At 35.5% G+C, this 24318-nt stretch overlaps 1 pseudogene; it reads left to right on the top strand.

Annotated features, from left to right (window-relative positions):
* The first annotated feature begins 18147 nt into the window (after nt 1–18147).
* On the top strand, nt 18148–24222 carry LOC133872821 (wall-associated receptor kinase-like 10; annotated as a pseudogene).
* Nucleotides 24223–24318: the final 96 nt, after the last annotated feature.

The raw sequence follows: 24318 nt of genomic DNA, 5'->3' as shown, positions 1-24318 counted from the left end.
GGAGAAAGATTAATCAGAAGAACAAGTTCTTCAAACAAAATGGTGGTTATTGTTACAACAGCAATTATCTTCACATGAAGCCAATGTTGAGAACACCAAATTAAACACGTTGTTGTGTCCCACATCCCTATCCCGTCTTTTGATAGTGGAACTAATACTTACTATACTTATACCGTATTAATACCCAAAAATATTAGTCCCACTATCAAAAGACGGGATAGGGATATGGGACACAACAACGTGTTTAATTTGGGTAGAGGCTCGATCGTTTGACTAGATCGTGGGCTAGCTATACGTTGCATTTCTTAATCTTGTACTTGGATCTCATAAAGCTTATGGAAGTGTGATTAAAAATAATATTAAACAACATTATCATTTTTATTAACATTAAATATAATAAGAGTGTGACTCACAAATTGAAAGTCAATTCGAGTAAACTTTTTGACAAAAATATTACCATATGATGTTTCATGTCTTGAGAATACTTTGTAAAAATTTAGAGTTAATCGGAGTTCATTTAGGAATCCAATTAAATAAAAGACGGATGTTGAACTGAAATTTTTGAGACCTAAAAACTTGTGTCAAACGGATTTATATGTTCATTAAATTTCGCGAGAAGGTTAAAGAAGAGCTGAGATAATTGAAGCGGAGTACTGCTATAAAATTATTATTGAATTTAAGATGATTATTATTATATTTTAATCCAATGATAATTTTAAAGAAATGTGTCATCATCTCATGGAATGATGACACATCATTTAGGAACCATTTTTAGGAATAAAAATTTGGGAAGTAGAGCATTTCCCAATTTTAAAACTACATGACATTTGGAAGGACAAAAAAAGACTAGAGTTCTCTTTTAGGGGTGTAAAAGAACTGAGCTACTCATGAGCTTACTTGAAATCGGCTCGACTAAACTCGACTCGTGTTCGAATCGATTATTAAATGAGCCGTTCGTAAACACAAAATTAAGTTTGATTATTAAACGATACAAACTAATATAAACTCGGCTCGACTCAATTAATGTTCGTGAACCCGCTCGTATAAGAATCGACTCGATTATTAAGGCTCGACTTGTATATATATATAGTAAATATTGTCAATATATATTAATTGTATATAGTTTTTTTTTAAAAAAAAGTTATATAGTTTATTTAACCTACAATATAAATATATATTGTTTATATGTTATATATTGTAATATTAATTTTTAAATGAGCTCACAGATCTTTTTTGTATGTTAAATAAACTATATAACTTACAACAAATTATGCCGAGCCGAGCTTAATTTTTAAAACTCGTCATGAGTTCGAGCTCGTTTAGCCGAGCCGAGCTTAATTTTTAAAACTCATCATGAGCTCGAATTCGGTTCGAGCTCGTGATAAATGTGCTCGAACTCGTGATAAATGAGCTCGAACTTGACTCAGGTTCGTGATAAATTTAAATGAGTTAAACTTGTACATACACTATTCGTTCAAGCTCGGTTATAGGCTATAAATCTATTCTCTTTGTAGCATTACTAATGAAAGTGTGAACAATAATAAAGTAATAATATATAAAATAAAATAAGTGACCTGTTGTGGCGCGCGCCACATCAGGAAACCAATCTTGACACCCCAGCAAGTGGGGTGAGTGGCACCACATGTGGGGCATTTGTCCCATATGTAGTGCCGCATGGGGTACCCACCCCTTATAAAAATTAAAAGGGGAGTGCCACAGTAGGAAACCAATTTTGATGCCTTGCAAGTGGGGTGGGTGGCACGGCCACCGTCATACCACATGTAGGACATTTGTCCCATATGCAGTGCCGCATGGGGTACCACCCCTTATAGAAGGGGAGGCTGGACTGGCTGGTCCCCTCATTTGCTCACACAAGTGAGAAACAAAGGAGACCCGATCGTGGGTCTGGTACGCAACAAGAGGGGAAGAAAAGAAAAAGGAAAGGGAAGGATAAGAAAGGGAGATTGGAGAAATAAAAGAGAGTCAGAGAGAGGCAATTGCTGATGTGGCACTCGGTGAATAGTACTTGTGAATTTTATTTTTTATTTTTTTATTTTTTAGTCGTTCTCTTCAATTCGGTGTATATCCGCTTTTTTAAATTAAGTTGTTATAATCCATAAATTAGCTTGTGAAGTATAGATTAATATTTTAAAATATTATATTAATATAATGTTATTATATTTAATTTATCGTAGGAAAATTATAATAGCGTCATCATAATGTTCAAGTGAAATTAAGAATTTTATAATAGCACCGTTAATTTTCTTGAAGCCCCTCCTTATGTTGCTTTTGTGTTCTTTATTTAACTTTTAAAATTACAATTTTATCAAAATTCATTAATAATCAATTACAAATTCAATAATAATTTTAAAAGTCGCATTATTATTGGGGGACACAAGCGTAATGCTAGAATATTTTAATAATATTTATATTTATATCCGTATAAAAATACGAGTAAATACTACGATACTCGTCATAATACTCGAATAGCAGTGTAATGATGTAGATATGTCGTCATACTACCCGACTAACAATATGGCAACATAGATATACCATCATAATGTTCAAGTGAGAGTACGACCTCAAAGATATACCGTTACTCTGCTGAAATAAATAATGAAAATATAAAACATCTTGCTTAAGGTAATAAAATAATACATAGGATTATGTCTATGCCATCACGTTAGAGGGTCATGCACTCACGTGAATAATAATAGACACGCCCACACTACCGCAGTGTCATGCCTGCGAGATATTTATAATTTGTAAATAAGTCGTTATGCTGTCCATTTTTGAATAGTGTATGGATAAAAATTAAGAAGCCGTTATTTTAGTATTTTAAAAATAATTTAAAACTGATCATTCCCTCCATCCTCTATCGAGTTCTCTGTAATTTTCGGCATGGGGTTACGATTGAAATTTTCGGATATAGATCTACGCTCCTCCATCAATTTTTACAAGACATGCCCCTCACCAACGAGTTCTTCGGCGTCTCCGGCTTCCACCGACGGTCACCATTAGCTCCGCCATCTTCTCGCCAGCGCGGGGCCCACATGAGCCAGAGAGTTCTCTGCTCTCACCGGCACGTGGCAGCCAAGTCTACTCCCCCAGCCTTCCTCCACTTTGGCCACTGATGGATCCGGCGACATAGGCGATTCCAGGCTCCTACTCCTTCATCTGGACCTCTATTGTTTATGTTAATGTTTTTGTTATATCTACTTTTTTCGCTTGGCTTATTTGTTTCTTCCTGTTGTTCATCCCTATCATTGTGTTTGGAGCTTCAGGGCTATGTATCAACACCATCCACCTTAACTGGTGGCCCAGATTTTTTATATTTGTTTCACGAATCTTTAGGCCCGCATCTTCGATCAGAAGCATTGCCTTCGTGTACTTTTATTCCTAGTTTAATTTCTGGCTGCCCAAGCTTTGTTATGTTGTTTTGTTTTTCTTTCTTAGTGTAATTTCTTCATGTATCTATAATAATAATAATAATAATAATAATTTAAAACTAATATACTGTTTTGCACGAGCGCACTGAAATGCAGTTAATACTAGAATCAAAGAATAAGAGCGGAGTCCACTTTAACTGTCTATAGAAAAGAGTAATTATATTTACTTAACGAGACTTGATACTCATTTTTAAAAATGATAGTTTTTTAGAAATCGAGCTTGACTATTTGTTGAAGAGATAAAGTTTTAGCTTGTTCAAGAAAGTTCGCTTGAAAAGAGACGTTTTCCCTACCCTCACAAAGGGTGTCAAGTCCATCTTTCACAAAGCGTTTTCTTTAGACCTTTAAATCCCGTTAAAACGTTATCGTTTGATTTTCAGATTTTTTTTGTCATATCCAAACCGTTTGGCAAAGGACTTTGTCCTTATTTTCAACATTTTCAAAAAAAAAAAAGTTAACCCCAATAATTTTCTTTACTATTCATTCTCAAAAAATTCGTATGTTTATATCACATAAATATTTTTTATAACACACTATCCTGTACTATTATTCTCTTTTTATCCTGTCTTACTCACATAAATCTCATCTATATGTCTTGTATTTTGCATATATCACACTATCCTGGGCTTGTTTGGCAAGGTAATTTTTTTACCCTTCTTCACTTATCCAAAAATAATTAATTTCAAAATATTCTAACTTTATATCACATCAATAATTTATTTTATAATTTAAATAAAAAAAATTCACTATAAAATAAAATTTTTTACTTTCCTGTACAAATTTATTTTACTTTATATCACATCTAACTTCTAATTTTCAATACCAATCCTCCTACACTCACCAAACAAGGCCATAAGCCGGATCTTATACGAAGACTAGTTAGAGACTTAGAGTATCTGGGGCACGTAACTTCAAGCCTCAAGGCGACTTTATGTGAGGTAATGCGATACGTCACACTGTAGATGCCCATGTCATAAAATATTAGCGTGGACCGCATGGTAGACCTTGCTGGGAGACTTGACAAGGTAGGACCTGCAAAGCTTGTCTTGCCTTGTCATTCACGTTACAAAATATTTATAATATAAGATAATAATAATAATAATAAAAAAAAAGAGATATTTTGTCATTTTTGACGCAAAAAGTCACAAATGTAGACCATCCATATCTGATTATTTTTCCTATAATTTATGTGATCGAGGTCAATAAAGCTTGACTGCTAGGTTCATGCACAGAAAGCACAAACTATTCTAGTCCAGACAAAGACAACTTGGTCTTCGGCAACTTCCAGGGAACTTCTTGATGACTTTTAGAAGGACGATAATTAGAGGGGAAATAGAATTTTGTGTCTGGAATTTGAATCTACGTAAATAAATATGCAATGATAGATGTTGATGCAATTTTTGTCCGGTGACGTAGTATCATTAGAAACGTCTTTTCGTCCGTGTCTTAGCCTGCAAAACAAGAAAGACTCGTTAGGAGTTGGCCGGCGAAACCTCCTCCAACGATCAAGTCAGTCGAGTATTTGTATAAAGAGGAGAGAGAGAGAGCGCTTTTTTTTTTTTTTTTTTTTTTTTTTCTTATAATAGATTCTGATCCCCTTTTATATCTCTGTATGCTATATGTCCATTTTACTCCTGTCAAGCACAAGGCTCAATGTAGATGTCTGATATCTTTTCTGACTTGATTTGACTGGCCTAATAAATACTGAAGGTTGCTAGTGACCAAGGCTCAAGGTCCGGAGACTGATTCGGAGTCCGGAGTTCGGAATCTAACTTGAGGGACTAATTCGGCCCCACTCTAAATAGGGGATATCTCCCTAACAATTAGTCCACAATTCTCCTATCTTTATGATAAAGGTAGGGATAATTTACCTAATGGAACCTCTATACTTGACTGATTCTGTCGATCATTCCTCATCTAATTTGCGTAATGCTCTCCTCTGACTCCACAGAAACTTAAGTGTTCCTCTAACCGTCGTTCCGCACGGCTCCACGCCTTTTATAGCAAACAATCAGAAATGGATTTTTGTTATAAATCCACCATCAATTAGGCCACACCTAACACCCCGTAAATCGCGCATGCACTGATCATTATTATTTTCCTATTTACTCGCACTTTCCTTTGCTAGAAAATCATTGGTCTTCAGATTGCTCACTCGAGTAGATTTTCCCCTCTTCTTATCTTTTTTTTTTTTTTTTTTTTGGAGATCGGATCCTTTCCTTTCATCCTTTTTTGAACTCCCCAAATCTTCCCACAATGCTCTTCATTCTTGGTGTGGTCCTCACGACCGAGCATATTCACAAATTCAGTATGGATGGTCCTGGCTTAGAAGTCCCTAACCCTGGAGTATTTACTCTCCATGGTGGTTCTGTTGAATGGGTGATCTCCGACTTTAGACACACAAGGTGTGTGACTTTGAGCTTTGCGCCAACTTGGTCCTGTCTAACCTCCAGGAATTGCGCTACGCTCTGAATTCTATTCTTTGCATGTCTTATGTACGACTGGAGGATTCACTCATCTTTAAGAATTCCTCGTACACTCCCACCTGGAGGCGGCATCTAGAGCTCGTGAACTCTGCCCCTCTGGCTGCCCTGCATGTTTGTGCGTGAGGCTCCTTGGAATTTCTGGGCTGTCCCTTTTCATAGTGCTAGGAATACTTATAATCAGATGATTACCCTGCATGATATTCTTTTGATGTTGTCTGTTCTCCTTATCTTCATGTACACGTGTACTCTGAGTAAATTTAATAAAATCTTCTTCTTTGGTGAAAGTTATATCTTTGCAACATGAGTTTCAAATCAATCTCCCATAACTTCACTAGTCTACCATTGAAATGGATGCCTCGTAAATCATAACATTGTACCCGCATAACATCATGTTAAGCATTAGCATTATGCTTCCCCGGACAATGATTCTGATGGCATTCTAACATACTCATTGCTCTCAATAGTAGGAAACTCATCACCGGGCCGTCAATTTCCTATGGCTGATAGACGCCTGCTAATCGGCATGTCTGAAGTCCGGGGACTACTGGGGGCGCAGTGGCCCTTTCCATCTCTTCAAAGAAGAAGTAATTGTCCCGATTTCTCTACTCGACCTCTAGGTCGTTAGACCGAAAATTTCCTGTCCTTGATATAACCCCAAGCGCAAATATCTTCTGGAAAATTGATTTCAGCCCGACGTCGGACAAACCGTGTGATTAAGCGGGCTGTCCCCGACCACACTGTTTTAGGCTAAGCGTAGCCTGCCACTGGAGAGTTCGGATACTATAGTAGATCTGGAGCACTGTGCGGGGATTCCTTACATAAATTATAGGTTTAGCCCGTCAACCCTTCTACTTGTCTGAAAAGTGTTCCGAATAGAGATGGTGGTTCCGGGGTCGTAGCACCCCCCAGCTTTCAAGCATTTGCCTGGCATTGCGACGAAAGATAACAGTACAATAAAGGTCGAGATTCCGGGGACGACTTCCCTTAGTGAGTGCTTTCTACGTTCGGAAAGTCAGTCGAAACCGCAATCACTTCTCACAAATACCTCTACTTCTGAGAGATTTTCCCAATTGACCGGGCATTCAGGACAACTTACCGCACCGAGACACTTTCCCAGTTTAAGCCTTATATAAGGACTGGTGTCCCTTGATCCTTGTACCAAATACTCCGATATACAAGTCAGAAGACTTCTCCATTACCTTAAATGACTGTTTAAACCTTGAGGGATATCGGGGCTTCCATATTTACACACACCGGCCATGGCTTGATTCCTCAATCCTCGCCGTTGGATTCGTGTTCTAATAACCGTTCCTCAATCATTATTCTAGCACTCATCGGCCTTATAGATGATACAAACATTTTTATCATTCTCGACATGACTTCTCCATTTTTTCCTAATTTATGCCACAAGCCTGCAAGCATATCAACACCGTCGGGCCCCAATTTTATCCTTGTCGGATTTTTCTACCACTAGATAATTCTTCTCGTGGGTCTGATCAATTGTGTAGGCTCTGGTCAGTTGTCTTTTCAAGTTATGATATCCATGTCAAGGGTGCTCAAGGAATCCATTTTGATTAGATAGGATGGCCTGAACCCAAAAAGGGTGCATTGATTCACAATTCGGAGCCCGCCCACTCAAATTAACAATGTTTATGTGGATTTTCCTTCTACCCCCATATTCGGAGGGGAGTGGCGTCTGAAGTTGTCCCTGAGCTACCCCCCTCTCTATTCAAAGAAAAAATAGTTACCAGGGTTGCTTCTCCATCCGAGAGAAGGTAATCATCCAAATCCAAAGACATGGTCCTTTGCCCGAAGGAGGCCAACCATCATGGTTACCTCTATCTCATTACACGTTTTTCGGGGACTACGTCGGTCTCCTCATCTAAGATAAGTCTCTACCCCATCCAAAGAGGGAGCTTCACTTGTTACTTCCTTTCCAACTTAATGGATCCAAGCTACAAGGAGTTGATGTTTAATTCGTCTCCTCATCCAAAAAAGGACTACTTGTCTGAGGGGAAATTTTTAGCTTCCTTATCAAAGGAAGACCTCCTTATCTAAGAAGGAATTTTTAGTTTCCTTATCCATGGGAAACCTCCTTATCCAAGGAGGGATTTTCGTAACTTTTCATTCAATTACCAAAGAATCAATGTGAGTAGATGATTCAATCCTTTTATTCCATTATCCAACAGCATAAGTTCGAATGTCAATGATGCCTAATTGGCAAAGTTTGCTATAGGAAACACCTTGGAAACGGAGAATTATGATTTTCCCATGTCGACGTGGTCATTACTAATCTGCAATGCCTAGTGAACCGGCTTCTTTGGCATTCCCAATAATCATTCTGATGTGTTTTGGTAATGAATAGAATTTCATAAGGGCAAATAGGGAAGTAGCTAACCCAGCACTACCCGCAGTCAGATTTGTTTCTGTTTGAATTCCTGGACTCGTTAGGGTTATTCCAAGGCCGAGATGTAGGCATTTCGGCCTCATCCAATAAAAGATTTCCTCCTAATTTATCCCACTTTTAATGCAAGATCCTTTGTTTTTAACGAGGTGTTCTACTCGTCTACAAGCTGTAGCAGCCTATGGACAGTCTGCTTGGGTAAGTGGGAAAGTCTGGCTCCCTTTCTCTTACATAACCTCAGGCCTTCTGTAATACCCCAGATTTTTTTAAATTTATTAATTGGCTTAATAATATTAATAATAATAATAATAATAATAACTTATTAAGTAAGTTTAGTTAACTTATTCAATAAGTAGAAAGAAAAAAAAAAAAGAAAAAAAATTCACAACTTGCACGGCAAGTTGACTTGTCCTTATTATTCTTCTTCTCTTCTTTCTTTCTGCATCTTCTTCCTTCTTCGTTATTTTTTTTCTTTCTTCTTCTGTTCTTCTACTTCTCGCTGAAGCAAACCCACCGAGCGAGAGAGAGTGAAATCGAGAGAGAAAGAGAGTGAGTTGAGAGTTGAGAGATGAGTCCGAGAGATCGAGGGAGACCGGAGGAAGGAGAGACCCGATCGTGGAGGACCCGACCAGTGGGTCAACGGTGGCGATTCCGACGAAGCAAAGCCGAAAATCCGACGGCTTGAAGGTTGATTTCCGGCGAGCCAGAGAGCACGCAACCCAAAGAGATTCGGAGTCCCGAGAAACCCGTGACCCGTGAATGCAAAACCCGAAAAGACCGAAGAAGACCCGATTGACAGAGGTCACCGCCGGCGATTTCTGGTGGCTTGGGAAGCGATTTCCAGCAATTTTGAGACACGAACTCCGGCGATTTTCGTGTGAGATTTTCTGGTGGGTTTTCTCATAAATTCTCTGGGTAATCTCTTGTAATTTTTATGGGTTTTATTTCTTGATTTTTCCCCATTTCCAATTGTGGATATTTGGATAGATTGTATTTGATTTGCTATGGGTATTTTGTTGTTGTTGATTCACGGCTGAACTGTGTTTGGTGCCTCCCCTGTTTTTGGCTAACCGTGTGTGTGCGTGTGGTGTTTTTCCTCCTTGTTTTGGTTGAGCCGTGAGTTGAGTGTTGAAGGTTGCTGTGATCACTTGGTGAATTTTGGATTGATTGTGGTTTCTGGTGGTATAGTATGTATATGTTATGATATAGTGTATTTCGTGTATTTAAGTAATCCGGTTAGTGTTTAGTATTGTGATGTTTCCGGATGTGGGATTTACTGAAATGTATTTCCTGTTTTATGATAGATTTGATGAATTTTGGTGTTAGGTGTATGGGCTCCTTGATCAACTGAGTGGGTGTTTATTTGGGTTTGAAATAGACTGTGTAGTGAGTGAAAACTGGATGTTTGAGTTAAGTGTCGATTTTGAGAGATTTGGTGTTAGGATTAATGTTCCTTAATAATAATTTGGTTTTATTGGAAATATTAGTATATTTTTTAGAGAAGATGGGTTTAAGTGTTAAGCTAATAATGGAGAAAGATTGTATAAGTAAAAAGGATGATTATTTTTTTAAGTATATTTATATATAGGATTTTAATTTAAGTTTTAGAACTGAAATTTCAGAACGCTCCGCTAAATTTATCCTCGTGTTTTATTTAGGTTAAAGCTCGACCTTGACGCTAATGGCAAGTTCAAGTAAGGGGATACAACACCGAAAAACCCCCAACAAGATTTTACTATAATCTTTTGAAAAAGTGTTGGGGAATTTTACAAAGCGTTGCTCATGTGATTTTTAATGCTAAGCTTTTATTACTCATGTTATTATTCAAGAATTTTGTGCATAAATTACAGTTATAATTAAGAACATTCTAAAGTTTTGATTTATGCATAATTACAGTTATGATCAAAGGCATTTCAAAGTTATGAATTATGCATACTTACAATGATGAAAAAGAGAGCATTTGATAGTTATGACTATAGAGCATTCCAAAGTATATGACTCTATTCATGAATACAGTTTTGAAAGAAAAGAGAATTTAAAGTTAAATTCTGCATATGACTACAGTTATGAAAGTGGCTCTTACAGTTTTGAAATAAAGTTTACAGTTATAACAGAGCCTACAGTGTTACAGAAAACGTTCATGTGCAGTAACAGTTTAACCCTGAGGCACTACTACAGTTAGATTCGGTACCATATAGGGTAGCATGGCAAGCATACCAAAATACGGTGTGTGCTACCGGCCGGGGTTGGCTTTCACCTAGGGAAGATCCTCAACCTGGCGACTCTTCGCTGTGACGACAGGCTGAGTCTATAGGTCCTTTGGACAAAGCCAACGTGCGCCGCTCACGGGAACTGGCTGTGTAGAGTCTATAAAGGGATAAACCACAGATAAAGGTTTAAAGAGAAAACTGATAAAAAGAATTTACTGAATCATTAGAAAATCTGTTTAATTGTTCATCTTGTTAATCTGCATAAACTGTCATTCTTATACATTATTCATATTCTTCAAATTCTATATATGCTATGCCACCTGTCCTAAAACAATACATTTCATTTTATGAATCATGCTTTAATATGTGTTTTCTTATAAAACATAAACAGCCTAGCATATCACTTCTCAGACAATTTTTCATAACTTGAATCTCCAACTTATACTCAATCTAAAATCACATATTATATTCATACTTTTAAACATCATCATAATTCTTAATATATTTAAAAAACACTTAAATCATCTAAAATAAATTAAAATCAACATACTATTGGTTTAGGTTATAAATCAATTTACATTATGCAATTCATCATATGTGAAATTAATTCTTAACAGTGAGTAGAATAAATCTGTCATTATGACAATGACTAAAGATTACGGCATAAAGGTTTATAGCATATTTTATTTCCCCTGGTGTTGTATTTTCCTTACTGAGTTGTCGAACTCACCCATTTTTCCTCCACCCCTTTTCAGATGACAACAGTAAGACAAAGTCTTTTCCTTGTAAGGGCGTAGACCTCGCTAAAAGCAATAGTTCGTGATGAACCGGCCAAACCTTAGTATTGTATAGTATGTTTTGTTCTTTTTGGAGTTCATGACCTTGTAAAGAATTATAAATAGAAAGGTATAAAAATAGGAAGTTTAAAATTTATATGTTGTAAATGCACGCTTCCATTTAAAATGTTTGTTTGTTTGTTTTTTTTTTTTTTTTTTATGCATTCAAGTTCGCGTTTTCCCTTATATCCCAAAATGGGGGCGTGACACCTTCCACTATAGACCTACTGTCTTTGACTGATAACTTTGAGCGTTCGATCCCGGACTAATTGTCCGAGGCCCCAACTGACAAACCTTCAATTTTATTCTTTACAATTCATGGATGGGATCTACATTGTTAGGCGGGGAGATCTACCCCCATATCCAAAAGAAGACGGTCTCTGGCTACACCTTTTCCAACTTTGTAAAGTCGGTATGCAAGACATCAATGTTTTTCTCATCTCCTTATCCGAAAGAAGAATCCTCAATTCAAGATAGAATTCTACGATTATCCCCACCCAACTTAAAAAAGTTGGTCCTCGGGAGGTACTCCTCAAGAAGGTTCCTCGGAACAGGAGATTGCACAAAATTCGTGCCCATATTAAGTTTTGTTCACGCAATGATCAACAATGATCTCCTTTCTTTGCTATTTTCAAGCACTTCAATCCTTCTCTTCAACGTCTTTATCTTGACCTCCTTCTTTATGCATCTATAAATACAGGCCTGGGCTCGTAGGTCATTATTGAGACTAGGTTATCTCTTCAATTATCCCTTTGAAACTTCCCAAGATTAAAAAATCTGAAGGAGTCTTGCTAGTGGAGATGAGTTGTTTTCCCCTGATGATTCGCTATAGAGGTTGTGATCCCCTGATTTATTATAGGGGTTTATTCCATATCCTGATTTTTTAATGAGGTTGTGCTCCTCATCCTGATTTTTCTTGGGAATTCAATGAGAACAAAAGTTTTCATCTGTCAGAATTTCCTTCTCAGTTCTGCTGCGATTTGCCTCGGAAGTGTATCCAATATTCAATAACCAATCCCCCAATCTTTGACCTCCCCAAAGCACTCCGGTCTGAGGAAAGCTGGCCGGAGTGATTTGTCCTGGGAACACAGATCCGACCAGGTCGTATGGCGACAAGAGCTCGTGGAAATAAATCCACGACTTGGATGGGGGAGAATCGCGAAGCATCTGAAAGCCAAATGCCGATGTTGTTGAGGCCTCATGTCCTTCATTACCCCCCGTCCTCAACCAGGAAGGGTGTCCCTGTCCGAGGTATTGGACGTTCCTCATCACCCCCCTATCCTCAATCTGGAAGGGTGTCCTTGTCCGGTGTCTTGATTCTCACGAGGTCTTATCCTCGTCTTCTTCCTTGTTTTTTACAAGGTCCTATCCTCGTCCTCGACCTTCCTTTTTTACGAGGTTATCTCCTCTCCCTGTTTTTTAACGAGGTTATCTCCTCTCCTTGTTTTTTAATGAGGTTATCTCCTCTCCCTGTTTTTAACGAGATTATCTCATCTCCTTGTCTTTTAATGAGGTTATCTCCTCTCCCTATTTTTTAATGAGGTTATCTCCACTCCCTGTTTTTTATCGAGGTTATCTCCTCTCCTTGTTTTTAACGAGGTTATCTCCTCTCCCTGTTTTTTAACGAGGTTATCTCATCTCCTTGTTTTTAACGAGGTTATCTCATTTCCCTGTTTTTAACGAGATTATCTCCTCTCCTTGTTTTTTAACGAGGTTATCTCCTCTCCCTGTTTTTTAACGAGGTTATCTCATCTCCTTGTTTTTTAACGAGGTTATCTCCTCTCCCTGTTTTTTACGAGGTACTATCCTCAGCCCTGTTTTTTAACTAGGTTATCTCCTCGTCCTGATATCTAATCCGGAAATGTCATTGGAAACTAATCCGACTCTTGCCTTCAAACAATGATCTCGGAATATAACTTCGAGAGCTTTCCTTTTCGCTTTATTTGTTTGCATAATAAAAACAAAGCACCTGCACAAATGCTACAGAAAAAGATCAATAAATCCAAGGGGGGATTATCAAGATTAGATCAATTCCCATCTCTATAGTATGAGCTCAAAAACCTGCTCCCTACATTTGGTTCCAAGAAAATAGCATGTGTTGCTAGAAGATTAGAGCTACCATAACTCCCTTTTTTTTTTCTTTTTTTTTTTATTTCTACAAAAAAATTTAGCCGAACATTTTCTGGTACTTGATAAGCGTCGAATGTTACACATTCAAGCCCCTTAACTTATATATGTTAATTCCTTAGCATTGTTATTTGTTTGATTTCGTGTTGTTTTATTGTTTTCAAGTTTTAAATAAAGATGCTATTAATTCCATTAATTTTGGGCTTAAAGCACACTTTGAGAAGACTTAGAAGATATGTTTAAGCTTAACCAATCATAATAGAATACCTATATGATGTGGTTAAGTTTAATCAAATCAAGTGAATGATTAAATCGGAATTTCTCTACTAAGAGTCAAAATCGGATTGGATTCAAATTTGGATTCTGCATATGTCTCAGTATTTGGATCATAACGTTTGCGTCAGATATTGGATTATAATAAAATTGGTAGCGTTGGAAAGCTAATAAAAAATGAAACAAATATGTCAGAAATAGCTTTTCCTAAATTCGGATGTTTACTATGCCAAAATCGCCTTGCAATAAAAGACCGCAATTTTGGACAAATTTGGAATCATTTTCTTACTTGGATTGAAGTTTCAATCTCCTACTTGGACAAGAAGACTCAAGACACGATTTTTGTGGAATTCCAATGGCTTCTAAGACTTGTGTGCTCCTTATAAATAGACCCTTAAGCTTCAAGAGAAGGTGTGCTTGGTGCTTGGTGCTTGGGCTTGTGCTTAGATTTAGACAGAAAATTCTTCTCGGAGGCTTGACAAGTTGAAGATGAGAAGAACATGGTAGGAGGCCATCCCAGTACTACGATGAGCGGCTAAATTCCTAATACGGTGTTGATGTAGCCATTTCCAAGTAACAATGGTTTAATTGTATTTTAATTTGAGATTTTCTCTATGCATGATGGTTATCTGTCACGCAGGTGACCCGGGTTCGATCCCCGGCAACGGCGCCAAAAATTGATGTGGTCTTTTGTTGAAGGGCGATTTTAGCATAGTAAACGTCCGAATTTAGGAAACGCTATTTCTGACATATTTGTTTCATTTTTTATTAGCTTTCCAACACCACCAATTTTATTGCAATCTAATATCTGACGCAAAAGTTATGATTCAAACACTGAGACATATGCAGAATCCAAATTTGAATCCAATCCGATTTTGACTCTTAGTAGAGAAATTCCAATTTAATCATTCACTTGATTTGATTAAACTTAACCACATCATATAGGTATTCTATTATGATTGGTTAAGCTTAAACATATCTTCTACGTCTTCTCAAAGTGTGCTTTAAGCCCAAAATTAATGGAATTAATTGCATCTGTATTTAAAACCTGAAAACAATAAAACAACACAAAATCAAACAAATAACAATGCTAAGGAATTAACAGATAAAAGCTAAGGTGCTTGAATGTGTAACATTCGACGCTTATCAGAGCAGGCCGGTTTAATTTTACTTCACTTTCTCCAAGATTCCATGTTTTTTGTTTTCTTTTTTTTCTTTTTCTTTATATATATATATATATATATATATATATAAAGACGACTTGGAGAAAGTCAAGTAAAATGAAACTGGTCGGCTCTACACTTTCTCCAAGTCGTCTAATCAACTTTGTTCAGGACAAATGGAACCTACCGTTCTGGCCTTATTTTATTTGGGTTTTTTTGAAAAGGGAAGTATATATATATATTCGTCTAATTAATTAAGTGAAATACCTTTTTTAGTCTCCATTATTAATCGAAAACAAAAATATACAAAAAATGATAGAATAATAATATTGTGTGTTTGTCCTTTCCTTAAGCCATCAAAGTTTAAGGATAATGTTAGCCCTCAAATTATTATTCACTTTGTAATTGCGCTTCTAAACTTTAAAAAGTGATATTTAAACTCTACATACTACCATCACGTGGCAATTAAATTAGACACTCTCATATTTTTCTTTCAAAAATGCCCTTAAAATTATTAAAAAATAACCATTTGAATAAAATAAAATTATTAAAAAATTAAACAAAAAAAAAAATTGAAAACACCAAAGATGGGTGGCCCTTTTCATATTAAGCCCTTTAATTTTTTTTTTTTTTCAAATAGTTATTTTTATATATTTTTTAATTTAATTTTTAAATAATTTTAAGGGTATTTTAGGTAAAAAAAAGAAAAGAAAAAAAGAGTGTCTAATTTGACATGTAATTGTAAAATAGGTGATAATTGGAGGGTTAAAGTATATTTTTTCCTAAAACCTAAAAAGTGAAAAGTAAAGGGACTTTTAAAAGGTTATTTTATGTTCTCGTAATACATCATTACCCAATACCAAGTTACTTTTAGGCATCTAAACTAAACCAAACCTTTTTGAATAAAATATTTTTCAATATAATTATATGTAAAGGGTACTTAAAAAATAATTGATTTAAAATTCATTTGGAATGAATGTATCCTAAATTTATTCATTTTCACGAGGCACGAGCAACTTGATTAATTTTAAAAGTTGTTTTTATTTTTTATTTTATTTTTTACATTAATTTTTTGGTTTTTACAAATATAGACACAACTTTCTGAAGTAGGACGGAAAGGAAAACAATATAAAATAAGTATAAATTTTACATTAATTCAGAGTCTCACCAAAATAACGATAAGAAGGGGTTGAACCAGAGTCTCACTAGTCTTGGCAGAGTCTCACGACTCTCACCACCAAAAGTGAAGAGGAATATAGTCATAAACGGGTTGGGCATGTCATAAACAGGTTGACGGGTCATAAACAGGTTATAGCTTAAATCCAAACCCTAACTTGATATCGTGTTCGTGTCAGATTCGCGGATCGTGTAAAAAATTGTCAACCCTATCATAAGCCATTTGGGGCCTAGCTAACCAACCCTTAGTTGTGGACCGTTAACCTCTTTGAACCCTTCGGTACTTATGGGCCGCTAGGCCATTGGGCAACATTGGTGAGCCGGTGACCTTAATAGTTAGGGGCCCGTTGGTAATTAAGTCATCCAGTTTGATTTCTTTCACTAAGCTAATTGTTTACCAACCGCATGCATGTTAGGAGAAAGAAGTATGTACCCTTCGCCAGGCTTGTGAACATGCAACTTCCACCACTTCTGAAGAAGCAATATGTTGATGATTATGAATTTAGGTTCGTATTATGCCGTCTTTTTTCTATGGCACCTCTCTAACTTATCCCTAAAATGAAAAAGAAAAACCTCGATCGGAGCATTCTAGTAATCAGATAATGCCCAATTTGGTGTTAGAAAATAATTGCTATGAAATTCTTCAGTACATCACTTGATATTAAATGGGAGCCTTTTTTCTTGTCATCTTCATGCGCATCTTATTAGTCCACATTGTAAATTTATTTTGCTTCTTTTCCTCCTCCAAGGCATACTTACAAAAAAAAAATAAAAAATAAAAATAAAAAAAAAAATAAAAAGGCCCTCAGCATGCATGTAGTGCATTTATTTTTGAGGTTTCATATAATTTCTTTTTATGTGATTGATAATCAACTACCTAATGTCATGAGATAACTATCAGAAATGAATGAGTTCAAACATGGGTGATTTTCATTTCCTTTTTTATGAAATTATTGAACTAGCTAGGACTAATTATTCAACCACTTCAAATAATAATAATAATAATAAAAAAAAAAAAAAAAAAAAAAAAAAAAAAAATCCTTGGTCAGCATATGATATGATCGCTTTGTTGCGGTGGATGAAGTCACGTTGACTAAGTCCTAGTTCAGCATATGGTGTGCTGATCAACTAGGAATATAAAAGAGTCCTAGTTCAGCATATGGTGTGCTGATCAACTAGGAATATAAAAGAGTCCTAGTTCAGCGTGTCCGTGGTCGATCCATACCCCCCCCCGGCAAAAAAAAGAAGAAGAAGTGGTTTAGTTTAAATTTAATTGATAGTATTTGCCAGCTGGTAAATAATTTTTAACAAAACTTTATTAGAAGTACAACTTGAGTATTATCATATGATCGAACATATACGGTCAAATATTTTTGAATTGTGTCGGTGGCCAATAAGCAACAGAAGATCAACAGTCTAACACTACTTGTGCTTGTACTCTTCTTGTGTCTACTGCTCTACAGAACAAGAATTTTTAGTCATGAATATTGTAAAAATTAGGCTTTACATCAAAAATTGAAAATAAGTTTTTGATTGATTTTTTTGGTGTTGTACAAATTACAATATTGAAAAACAAAATAATTACTGCAAAGTTTAATTAGTACAGACCCAATCATAAATGATTTTCCGGGATCTAAACCAGCTAGGCTTCATTTTATTCGGGTTTGTTACGAATTTAATTTGAAGGGTGGATGTTTGTAATTGATTGTTTAATGCATGCTTATATGTAAGACGCGCCCAAAAGTCACAATTGTGGACCATCCATGTGCATGGGATCATTTTCCTAGTAATTTATGAGAGTTGGTATCCACGTAAAGAATACTATATATGATCCAGACAAAGACGTACGTACAAGTTGGTCTTCTTGGCAACTTCTTTTTTTCTTTTTTTTTAAGAGGTCTTCTTGGCAACTTCCATATAATTTCTTGCATGGCTAGCTACTTTTAGAAGGACGATAATGACGCATTATAAAGAGGGGGGCTTGGGCTTTGCTGCTTCACAGTACTCTCATTGATCATATCATCTTAGAGAGAGAGAGAGAGAGAGAGAGAGAGATGGTGGCCGTGCAAATGCTATTTCAGATCATTTTGCTCTTGTGTTCAATTTATGCAATATCTGAACAAGCAGCGGGTTTAGCAATTAGTAGTTCATGCGAAGCAAAAAGCTCATGTGGGAATGTTAGCAATATCCCATACCCTTTTGGAATAGGAGCTGGTTGCTACGTTGATGACTGGTTTGAAGTAGTTTGCAATGACTCTTTCAGCCCTCCCAAACCTTTCTTGCGGAGCCTCAACCTGGAGGTGCTCAACATTTCAATAGAAGTAGGCACAGTTCGCGTCAACTATCCGACATTTTCTTCTTGTACTGGTGGTGATGACAGCAGCAAACTAAATGTGGAGTTCGCAAAAGGCCCTTTCGTCTTCTCCCAGTCCGACAACAGATTCGTCGCCATCGGTTGCGACAACCTTGCTTCAATTTTGTCCGAAGATGCTTCAGTTACAATTGGTGGGTGCATGTCAATTTGTGGCACTGATAAAGCGATGGATGCAAGCAGTTGCAATGGCATTAACTGCTGCGAAACCACAATTCCTTCACAGCTCCTTGTGTTCAGTACAAAAATTGGCCAAATAAATACGAACCCTGGTACTTACGTTACGATCACTGCGGACAAAGGATGCAAGTCTGCATTTTTGGTAGAACAAAAGTGGTTCGAGGCCGATTACCCATACAAAGATGTGTCTTCCAATATGTCGCAAGTTCCTGTGGTGTTGGAATGGGGGATTCTTAATTAATACATCATTCAACTCTCTTCCAATAACCAATAATGGCTCCACCTCAAACTATAATTGTGTTACTAACCGGACCTCAACTGTTACATGTTCTTGCAATGGCGGCTTTGCAGGAAATCCCTATCTTCTTGGAGGATGTCAAGGTAATTAAACTTTTTGTACTAGCTATAGTCAATTTATCTCTTTAATTCTTCTGCATGTTCTTTTTGCCACATATGAGTTGGCTTGCGGGTCACTTTTTTTAAAAAGTATTTTTTAGTTATATATATTTTTTTTTACTAAAGAGTGACTTGTACATGTCACACTTTTATTGGGCATGACGTGATAACCAAAAAAATTTTTTATTAAGTTAGTGATTGAAAATTAATTTTAGGGGGTAAGTTATTATTTTTGCATATTATAAAGATTTTTAAATTAATTTTTATACTACATAAAGCGATTTGTAAATTGAACTAACATAAAAACTGATTTTACATTTTTTTCTTATTATTATTCAAACTGTCCATTTTCTATTAAAACTTCCACGTACAGAAGACTTTTCAAAAGTCGGAAATGGAAGAATATTAGATAGAAAATGGGCCATTAGAATAAGTAATTGAACTAATCACTCACAAAACAAAAGTCAACTGAATTTGCGTTAGAAAATGAACTATTGGAATAAGTAATTGAACTAATCGTTCACAAAATTTATCTAGTAATTTTATCAAGTGATATAATTAGAGAAGTTTATCATTATTATTTTTTTTTTTTGGAAAAGTACACATATTTCCTCAAACTATCACTTAATTGTTAATGTCCTTCATAAACTACTAATGATGTAAATGTTCTCTTTAAGCTACAAAAAAATGCCAATGTCACCCCCAAAACCAACAAAAAGATAAAAATGACCATAATTTTTAATAAAAATGTTCTTATATTTTTTTTTTCTTTTTTCTTTTTTTTTTTTTATAATTTTCTTTTTTTTTGGAAAAGTACGTATAATTTACCTCATTGTCAATGTCCCCTCCTAAACTATCAATTGTGTCAATCTCCTCCTCTAAACTATTGAAAAAATGTCAATGTTCCCTTTAATGGCAAAAATATCCTTCATGAAATTATTCAATTTTTTTTAAAAAAAAAAATTATTGAAAAAAATCTAAAATAACAAAAAGTTATAATAAAAAAAAATAAAAATAAAAAACGGTTTTTTTTCCTTTTTTTTTTTAAAAAAAATTCTCTTTTTTTGTTCTTTATTTTTTCATATTCCTTTTTTTTAATTTTTTTTTTTCGAATTTATAAAGACAATTTTGTGTTATTGAAAAAAAATTATGGTCATTTTTGTCTTTTTATTGGTCTTAAGGGGAGACTTTAACATGTTTTGGTAGTTTGAGGGGAAAAATTGACACAAATGGTAGTTTGGAGGGGGAGGTGGACATTGATAATTGAGTAGTAGTTTGAGAGAGATATGTACGTGTATTTTTCCCCTTATATATATATATATATATAATTTTTGAAAAATACTGTTTTTGTCATTGTGGATGACATTGATTATTTTTAATAGTTTAGGTTAGACGTTGACACAATTGGTAGTTTGTGGGGGATATTGACAATGAGATGATAGTTTAAGGAGGGTATATTTACTTTTCCTCTTCTTTTTTTCTTCTATTTTTTTTTTTTTGGGGGGGGGGGGAGATCACATACTCACAAAAAAATAAGGAGGGTATATTTACTTTTCCTCTTCTTTTCTTCTTTTAATTTTTTTTTTTTTTTGGGGGGGGGGGGGGGGGGGGGGATCACATACTCACAAAAAAATAAAATAAGTGGAGGGAATCACATGGCCTCGCAAGAGAACTGATCACGTGATCAGATTTAACTATTACGTGTAAAATAGAAATTCTAAGTTATTATCAATTCCACATAAAAGTTGACGATTTTATTCATGATACTTGAACAAGTTGTAAATGTTAGAATTAGGAATTCCTATTTGTGAAACCCCAAATCTCATATAATAATAGCGTGCATATATAGCATACAAACTCTCGTTATGCATTAGAAGTACTGAATTCTTTGTTAATATAGAGAAAAATGTAGTTGTAAAAGAATCAAATGATGCCATGGGATTTTTTGTAGATTCTAACAAGAGCAAGCAACATCAATCGATTTCATTTGAAAATCCTACTATTATTGTTATTATTATCATCATCATGATGAATGGAGTACGCATATGTTGTATAATTATTATTATTATTATTATTTTATCAATTTGATTTTTTAGAGATAATTAGTGATATTATTAGACTTTGCTTGTTGACTAAGAATTTGAACCCCCCGAAATATTATAATATTGATTTAAATGAAATTTTCTTATTTTCTAAATTTTTTAAAATAATTGGTGACTTAATAATCACTCTGATTTTTGCTGTTGATTTATTGGATACTAACTGTGTTTATCTCCTTATACATATATGTCAGATATTAACGAATGTGAGCGCCTACCATCACCTTGTCTCAATAATGGATCTGGGAGTGTAAGATGTGAAAATACTAATGGGTCTTACAATTGCTGGGTAGTTAACCCCGAACCTCCAATTGGGGCGGCTACGGTAGGTATGTTTATTGAAAAATGTACACTTTTTAAATTTTTTTTCAAAATTTAATTTTCAAGTGATATGTTATCATCCTATGTCCCATGAGATTTATTGTTTTGAGAAATGTGTTACCATCTCATGAAATGATGACACATCACTTGAGAACTAACTTTAAAAAAAATTAAAAATTAAAAAAATAAAATAAAAAATGAGAAGTGTAGCATTTTTCATGTTTATTTGGATTGGAGTGTTTAAGGCTTCCCATTTTATTTTTCTTTCGAAAAAGTGACCCAAAAACCACCCACACAAGAAATCTCATATTTTCTACCACATTATTTTGATTGATTTTCTTTCACCTTGCTTATTTCAATTGGTCCCACTTTCTCTGGATATACATTCTTGTAGGAGAATAAATTATATTATGCTTTGGGAGAAAAATTTTAAAACACATGTTTTGAAAACAAACAAACAAATTACAGCACATCTTTTGAAAAAAATTCCAAGCGTTTGGAGTGGCAAATATCTTCTGCTTTTTCTTTCTTTTTTTAATATCTTCTCGTACACTTTCTATGCAATAATTTTTCAATAAATATATCCCTAAAATTCACTTACTACTATCATAGAGGAGATGCTTCAAGTATAATATTTTGAGATATAGTGGAACCTTTAGAGTAGAATTTCACGAAATTATTAAAAATTGCAAGAGCTTGCAATTCTTAAAATGGTTTAAATGGACACTTATTTTGCCAAGTCAATCATTTTGAGGCAATATATACCTACTACCCCCAAATACTTTTGACAGTGGTTAGACCACCTTCAAAATTTGTGAAGAGTGATCAACCATCCCTATAAGTCTTGGGGGCAATCATCTAGGATTTTAGATTGGCCAGACCATCCCAATAACTCATGTGGGGCCAACTACCCCTCCATAAGCCTAGAGAGGGTGGTTGGCTGCCTCCTCAAGTCTTGAGAGGGTGATTGGGTCACCTGTCAAGGTTTATGGGGTTGGTTGAACACCTTTTTGAGATAGCCGACCATCTCCAAAAATCGTAACGGACGGTGCATTGAAACTCTTTAGGTATTGATTAAAGAAATCATTTCCTACATATAATTTTTTACATATATATTTATTATTCAAAATAGAGGACTTGACAAAATGGTGATCGTTCATTTAAAATAATGGTTACAAATTTTCAAAAGTTGCAAGTAGATGATTATAATGTGAACCTTTAAACCTTCATGCTTTTTTTGGTTAATCATTTTTCCTCTCCCTAACCAGCCCACTTGTACCATCTCCTTCTTTTGGAATACATCAGTAGTCAAATATATATATTAACATACTTTTTGTCAGAATAATTTATAGCATTAGGAGAAAATTTCTCTGTTTTAAGTCAACATTCTCGTTCGAAACTATTGCTATAACTTTTTACTACAATGAGTAATTTTTTCTTATTACACTGCGTTAAGTAGGTATTAGCAGCAGTCTTGGGCTATTGGTTCTACTTGCTTGTGGATGGTGGTCCTACAAAGTGGTAAAGGAAAGGAGGAGGATTGCACAGAAGAAAAAGTTCTTCAAACGAAATGGTGGTTTATTGTTACAACAACAATTATCTTCACATGAAGCCAATGTTGAGAACATCAAACTAATTAATTCAAAAGATTTGGAGAAGGCCACTGACAATTATAGTGCAAATAGAATACTTGGTCAAGGAGGACAAGGCACTGTTTACAAAGGCATGTTGGCAGAAGGAAGAATCGTTGCAGTGAAAAAGTCCAAGGCAATTGATGAAGGAAAACAACTCGAAGAATTCGTCAACGAAGTTGTCATTCTTTCACAACTTAACCACAGAAATGTGGTTAAGCTAATTGCTTGTTGTTTGGAGACGGAAGTTCCTATGCTAGTTTATGAATATGTTCCTAACGGAACTCTTTCCCAATATGTCAATGGCCAAACTGAGGAGTTTCCATTAACATGGAATATGCGCTTACGAATTGCAACAGAAGTTGCCGAAGCTCTTTTCTACTTACACTCATCAGCTTCCACGCCCATTTACCACATGGACATTAAGTCTACAAACATACTCTTGGATGATAAGTACAGAGCTAAAGTAGCTGACTTTGGGACTTCAAGATCCATCGCTGTTGATCAAACTCACCTAACCACACAAGTACATGGCACTTTTGGATATTTGGACCCTGAGTATTTCCAGTCAAGTCAGTTTACAGAAAAGAGTGATGTTTATAGTTTCGGTGTTGTACTTGCTGAGCTGTTAACTGGCGAAAAAGCTATCTCTTCAATAAGGACACAAGAACCCAGAAGTTTAGCCATATATTTCATTCAATCGGTGGAGGAGAACAATTTGTTTGAAATTATTGATAGTCGAGTTTTGAAGGAGGGTAAGAAGGAAGAGATCATTGCAGTCGCGAACCTTGCGAAAAGGTGCTTGAACTTAAATGGGAAGAAACGACCTACAATGAAGGAAGTCGCAATGGAGTTGGAGGCAATTCAAATGTTGCAAAAAGCTGCTAACCTTCAACAAGATGAAGAGCTTGAATATGACCAAGTTGAAATGTCCAAGCTAGGGGATGCTCTTCCCCCATCAACAATGTCAACCTCATCTATGGATGCCCAACCATTATTAGCTTTTCAATCGGTATGAATCGTTATTTGTTTAATGTAATGTTGTATGCAACATATATAATTTGCTGTTTTGGTTGTATTCTACCAGTAATTTCAAGAATTATCTAAGAACATGAATTATATATGTTTTATGTTTTATGCGCCATGTTCGTTTTATAAGGATCCATTTTAGTTGTCTAGATCAAACCAGGCATCAA

The sequence above is a fragment of the Alnus glutinosa genome, chromosome 1 (genome assembly GCF_958979055.1).
Source record: "Alnus glutinosa chromosome 1, dhAlnGlut1.1, whole genome shotgun sequence".
Classification (NCBI taxonomy): Eukaryota; Viridiplantae; Streptophyta; class Magnoliopsida; order Fagales; family Betulaceae; genus Alnus; species Alnus glutinosa.
The sequence above is the reverse complement of the archived record's forward strand: the minus strand, read 5'-3'. Positions and strand labels throughout refer to the sequence as shown.